Source organism: Nyctereutes procyonoides, unplaced genomic scaffold (genome assembly GCF_905146905.1).
Source record: "Nyctereutes procyonoides isolate TBG_1078 unplaced genomic scaffold, NYPRO_anot_genome, whole genome shotgun sequence".
NCBI lineage: Eukaryota > Metazoa > Chordata > Mammalia > Carnivora > Canidae > Nyctereutes > Nyctereutes procyonoides.
The window spans coordinates 387212-393624 of record NW_026575043.1 but is presented as its reverse complement, the minus strand read 5'-3'; the positions used below and the strand labels follow the sequence as shown (position 1 = coordinate 393624).

The 6413-nt window shown below is 41.8% G+C and overlaps 1 non-coding gene across 1 annotated transcript; it reads right to left on the bottom strand.

The window, feature by feature from the left end:
- Positions 1-1949: 1949 nt before the first annotated feature.
- On the bottom strand, positions 1950-2021 carry TRNAA-CGC (transfer RNA alanine (anticodon CGC)). Its single transcript has one exon. It is a non-coding gene; the product is annotated as a tRNA-Ala (tRNA).
- Between the last annotated feature and the right edge of the window lie 4392 nt (positions 2022-6413).

Sequence of the window (6413 nt, the reverse complement as noted above, 5' to 3'; positions counted from 1 at the left end):
GGTTTAGATGGCCAAATGGTTTCCAAGTAAATTAACCATCCCCCATAGTCCAAAAGATCCCACTGTAAGTGAAAAAATGGATGAGAAGGAATGATTAATTAAGAAATTAAAAGATTGAAATGGGCGAGGCTTTCAGAATTTAGCTCCATCTCAGAGATGGATCCACTGCTGGACCTCAATCTCTCTGAAAAAAGCAGCTGTGCCTACTGTCCAGGTGGTTAGGAGCATGCAAGCCTCTGACTCTGACTCTGGGGTTCTTAAGGAATGGTCTTAGCATAGGTCTTGGCATCCTGAAGCTTACTCCTCAGTAGAGGGCCCCACCACAGCTCTTGGAACTCTGCAATAATGACTGAATAAATCTTGTTTCATTTTCTTTCACCATCATTCCTAATCCATTTTTCACAATGTTTACAGCATTAACTGTAAACTCAAAATCTGATTGTGGCAATGTCTTGTCATTGGAAACTTGTGTGAGTGTGCATGTGTGTGTCTGTACTCCTTTATTTTGTCAGATACTTGCTTTCAAGGCTAGTGGAATTGATCTAAACCTGGCCAAGTAGATATTCTTTTCCATTTAAGTTAACCATATTCAGTATTTGCTTTTTTGCACCCAAGTACACTGATTGATAGAGTCCAAAACCCTTGTAGTCTACCCTACTTTTCCCTATAGCATCCTGGGATCCAGCCATATGTAACAACCTAAATTTTCCAATGTTTCATGTCACATGTTCATGCCATGTACATGATGTGTATTATAACTAGAATCACACTGTGATCCTCGTTTCCACCTTCAAACCTCCCACTTATTCTTTAATACACATTACAAGTATCTTCTTTTGTGAAGCTTCTCCTGACCTACCTCCTCAAGAACTGATCCTACCCTGTGCTGTGCCCCAGTGTATCTCCTACAAAACCTCCAATATGGTAATTAGGAGAGAATTACAAGTATGGTTTATAAATTGTCTCTCCTTCTGTTAGCAGTATTTCCTGATTAAGCACAGTTACACAGTAATATAGAAAAATCACCCAATAAAGGTTTATTAAGTAAATTACTGGATTTCCTTTTAATAAGAGTGGTCAATACATGGTACCACTTTACTGTATTTTTAAATGTGAACAGAAATGGTCAATTATTGTTATTACATTATCAATATTTCAAAGCACTGAGTTGAATCAAGAATGAATGTGAGTGCAGTCAGAAATCACATAAGCCTAAAAATCCATTTGATGAGAGATGTCCAGAATGTAGCCTCACTTGGACCTCCAGTGCTGTCAGTCAGTCTTGTGTGGGTTTCTAACCAACTCTGCCTTCCATTTCCATGAGCATTTCTAACCTTACTATTTTCCCAAACCTCTTGCACTGGACCAAGACCAGCTCTCCTGCACAGAATCTCTAAGTAAAGGCAGAGAAGCAGTGAGAAATAAAGTGATAACTAGGTTAGTAACTATAGCAAATGAAGAAATTCCTCTAATGGTCTTAGGTTGGACCCTTTAATATTGATATGCAACTCCCACTTCAATACCCCAAACCCTACCCTACCTGCCCCTAAAATAATTACTAAAAGATATTTTACTTTTACTGCTTATTTCCCAGTGGAAAGTGAGGATGGATGGGACCTCATTTAACCAAGCTAAATCATTCTGTGACATGCAGCTGTATTCCCTCTTTCTGGATGCCTTCCTAGAATGAATTTACTTTTGAATTGTCCCTCTGGCTTTGTACTTCTTACTGCATAATAAAACACCCCAGGGAATTTCCGGAAAGCAGGGAATATTCGGTGGTCAATCAAACGGAAGAGAAATAAACATACAGACGGGATATCGCTCAACTTAAAAGGAATGATAACGGCAGATCACATTCTGGAACAATGAGAGAGGACTAAAAAGTCTTATCTGGTAATTTCAGAGCAGAGGCTGAACTAGCTCAGGATGGGAACAAAAGATTGGCATGGAGATGCCGGGGATTGAACCCGGGGCCTCATACATGCGAAGCATGCGCTCTACCACTGAGCTACATCCCCCACCGAGCAGAGCCGTCGAGCTGCACTCCTGTCCTGTTAAAAGGGCGGAATTATTTGGTGCTATTTCGTCTCCCGCCTCAGCGCGGCGGTGCTGGAGGAAGAGTAACCTGCAGCCTCGCTGGGTGGCATCCACGCAGCTTGAGCACGCGCGGAGCCTGAGCGTTTTCAGTCCCACTGGCGGGTCCAGCACCAGGCAGGGAAAATGCAGGGATCTTCGAGCATCCCTTGAAGAATGTCCTCCCAGCCCAAAGCTCACGGAAATGCCTCCCCGAATTCCTTGCCGCCAAGTCGGCTGAAAGGTTGAATGAATCTTGGGAGCTGTCGCCCTCCACTTCGTCCAGTTCGAAGAAAAACCCGTCCAGAGAGATGGAAGCGCGCAAATCCTGCGCTGAGCGTGATCCCCTGGGGCAGCGGCTCGGCCCACACAGACGTCGGCCACCTGCCACCGGAGCGGCTACCTGGGAGCCTTGGCTTCCTGAGGAACCTTCCATCCAAGACGCCCGCGACATCTTGCTTCCCTCTGTCCTTGATCCGCGTGACGGCCCCTCTGCTCGCGTCCCGCCCCGCGCCCCCCACCAAGGCAGGGCGGAGGGAAGCCCGCACCCGCTCACCAGAGCCGCCCCCAGACAGCAGAGAGAAGCCCGCTCCCGCCTACCTGAGCATACTCCGCCTCGGACAACACAGGGGGAAGCCCTCACCTCCCACCTGAGGGGCCCCCCCAAAAAAAACCAGCACGGAGGGACTCAATAAGAAAATAAAGAATTGGTCTAAAAAACAGACATGATTCCTTAACAGACACTCACCAAAAAAGATGCACAGATGCCAAAGAAGTTTATGAAAAGATGCTCTACATCGAAAGTCATCAGTGTAGGTCTTCGTCTTTCTGTGTATCTTTGATTTCTTTCCTTCCTTTCCTTTTCCTTCTTTCTTTCTTTCTCTTTCTTTCTTTTTCTTTTTTTAATTAAATCAGGTAGTACTTCCAATGATATTGAGGAGTGGTGAAGGACATCCTAGCTTTAATTCTGATCTTAGCCGAAACTTTCAGTTTCTCACTATTAGCTTTAGCTGTTTGTAGATACACATTTTTTTTTTAAGATTTTATTTACTCCTTCATGATAGACACAGAGAGAGAGAGAGGCAGAGACACTGGCAGAGGGAGAAGCAGGCCTCCAGCAAGGAGCCAGATGTGGGACTCCATCCCCATCCCAGGATCAGGCCCTGAGCCAAAGGCAGATGCTCAACCACTGAGCCACCCAGGCGTCCCTAGATACATATTCTTTATCAAGCTGAGGACATTCCCTTCTATTCTGAGTTTGCTGAGAGTTTTTATCACAAATGAGAGTTGGATTTTGTCAAATGCTTTTCTGAAGCTATCAATATGGTCTTGTTGATGGAAGAACAGGGCTAGCTGAGGACAAAGCACCAGTCCAGGGCAGCACATTGTCAAGTCTTTGAAATAGGCAGTGACATTCCTCTACGGACTCAATTGCCTTGATGTTAATACTTTGCTAAGGGCAGAAGGCAATCTTAGCCCACCCCCAGGAGCCTGTGAGTCTACTTTAACATATAAAAATTCCTTTAGAAATTTCCTTTATCTCTAAACCCCCAAGACACATGTTGACAATCATCCTCCAAGCACATGGTCCACCGATACACATCTGAAAGGTCTCATGACTCAGATTTTATTAGACAGTAATAAATGACCTTTTCCCAACAACAGCTAGCTCCCTCAAGGTCCTGCAAACCTTGCTTCCAAAATTCCTTAGAGAGTACACTATTGAGGCGCCTAGGTAGCTCAGCGGTTGAGTGTCTGCCTTTGGCTCAGGGCCTGATCCCAGACTTCTGGGATGGAGTCCCACATCTGGCTCCTTGCATGGAGCCTGCTTCTCCTCCCTCTGCCTGTGTCTCTGTCTCTTTTTCTGTGCCTCTCATGAATAAATAAATAAAATTTTTATTAAAAAAAAAGTACACTGTCCCCAAACCCCTCCCAACTCCCAGGTATATAATTGACCACCCCTCATAGGCCTGGGGCGGCAGCTCTTCCTGCCCACCGGTCCTGTCCCTGTGCTTTAATAAAACCACCATTTGCACCAAAGACATCTCAAGAATTCTTTCTTGGTCGTTGGCTCTGGACCTCACCCTACCGAACCTCACCTATATTCCAAAAGTTCATCAACATGATTTCTCTTTAGCCTTTTGATATGATGGATCACATTACCTGATTTTCAAATGTTGAACTAGACTTGCATGCCTGCAGCAACACCCCCCCCTTAGGCACAGTATTAAATTCTTTATTATACATTGTTGGATTTGATTTGCTATTTTTTGAGGATTTTTGCATTGATGTTCACAAGAGATATTGACATTTAGTCTCCTTTTTTGGGAATGTCTTTGATTTTGGTGTTAGAATAAAGCTGGCCTCATAAAACAAGTAAGTATTTCTGATGCTTCTATCTATTGGAAGAGATTGTTGAAAATTGGTATAATTTCTCCCTTAAATGCTTGGTACAGGGGATCCCTGGGTGGCTCAGCGGTTTAGTTCCTGCCTTTGGCTCATGGTGTGATCCTGGACTCTCAGGATCAAGTCCCACATCGGGCTCCCTGCATGGAGCCTGCTTCTCCCTCTGCCCATGTCTCTGCCTCTCTGTGTCTCTCGTGAATAAATAAATAAAATATTTAAAAAATAAATAAAAATTTAAAAATGCTTGGTACACCTGGTCTCAGTGTCTTCTGTTTTGGAAGTTATTGCTTATTGATTCAATTTCTTTAACATATATAGGTTTATTCAGATTTTCTATTTATTTCTGTGTGAATTATTAGTGTAATTTTTCTTTTTATTGTAGAACATCTTAACACATATGAGAACAAAAAGGATATTATAATGAATTTCCACATAGTCAATATTTAGTTTTATTGATTACCAACTCATAACCAATTTGCCTCATAATCAGAGTTCCTTTGACATGCAATTCTGTTCTTATGAATGAGTTCAGGCATCTTTTCATGCATTTCATATAATTAAGACCCACTTGTATTTCTCTTCTGTGAACCATCTTTTAATATTCTTTGCCAAATTTTCTGCTACATTTTTGACATTTTTCTAACTGATTTGTAGGTTGTTTTATACGTATTGGAGCACAGTAATTGGTATTTTCCTAAATATGTCCCTTCTCCATTTCTGGGTACATGTTATGAACATATTTTTCTGCCCCCTTGACATTAGGTGCTACCATTTTTTCCCCACCCAAAATGAGTAACTCAATGCATGTGGCTTCTCGTTTGAACTTTAAGGCATGTGCATAATTCTTCAGAGCTCACTTTCCCTCCAAAACAGCAACTGACAATATTCTAGGTAGGGGCTAAGATATGCTACCACAAAATATGTCACTTTGGCAAAAAGATTATTTTGAGTTGGGAGCAAATGAGAGTCAACAGATGCACAAAGAAACTTTCTCAGAACTTCCTTTCTCTAAGTAAAAGAGAAAACTTCTGAGAAATGAGGACTGCCACAAATTCCATCTCCTGGGTAGTTTTATGGCCATGAAAAAGTAGAAGGCTGGTGCTGAGATGGATTTGCACAATCAAGCCTTATTCTGTTGGTTTCCCCTAGATATTTGCCTTCCTGAAGCTCACTGCCCTTGACAGTCCAAAACCCTTTTTATTTTGTCACTTCTCTACAAATGTGTAGTTCTCTTTTTAAAAAGATTTTATTTATTTATTAATGAAAGACACACAGAGAGAGGCAGAGACATAGGCTGAGGGAGAAACAGGCTCCCTCTGGGGAGCCTGATGCAAGACTTGATTCCCAAGACTCAACCGCTGAGCTACCCAGGTGTCCGGTTTAGGGATTTCAAAAGGAGTGTGAATCAGGTAAAAAAGGAATCAACACCAGCCAAGATATCTTGAATCACAATCAGAAGCACCATTGGAATTCATCCTGCTTTATGGTGTGGAATATGGAATCATATTTTTTTCCTAGATAACTACCCAGATTTTGCTACATCAATTATTTGTTTTACTTCCTTACCTTGCTTTCTTCCCCTGAAAGATACTGTGACTTGATGTCTTTTCAAATGTATATCTGAATTTCCTTCCAGATGTGAATTTTTTTCAATGATAATTTTTTATGATAACCTTATTTATGATAATTTCCTTTGCTGAATATATGTATATCTGAATCTCTTTTCAAATATGTCTTATCTTTTTGCTGTTACACATTCTGTTTTTAAAGCATATACTACTTGGATGGCTTTTTGAAAGTATATTACCAACATTCTGAAGGTAACTTTTTCATGAACCCCAGAATTTTTCTTCCCAGTGGATTGAAAAGTAATTTCTGAAACATTAAGGACCACAGACTTGGAAAACTTATATATGGCTTTCTGCCTGCAG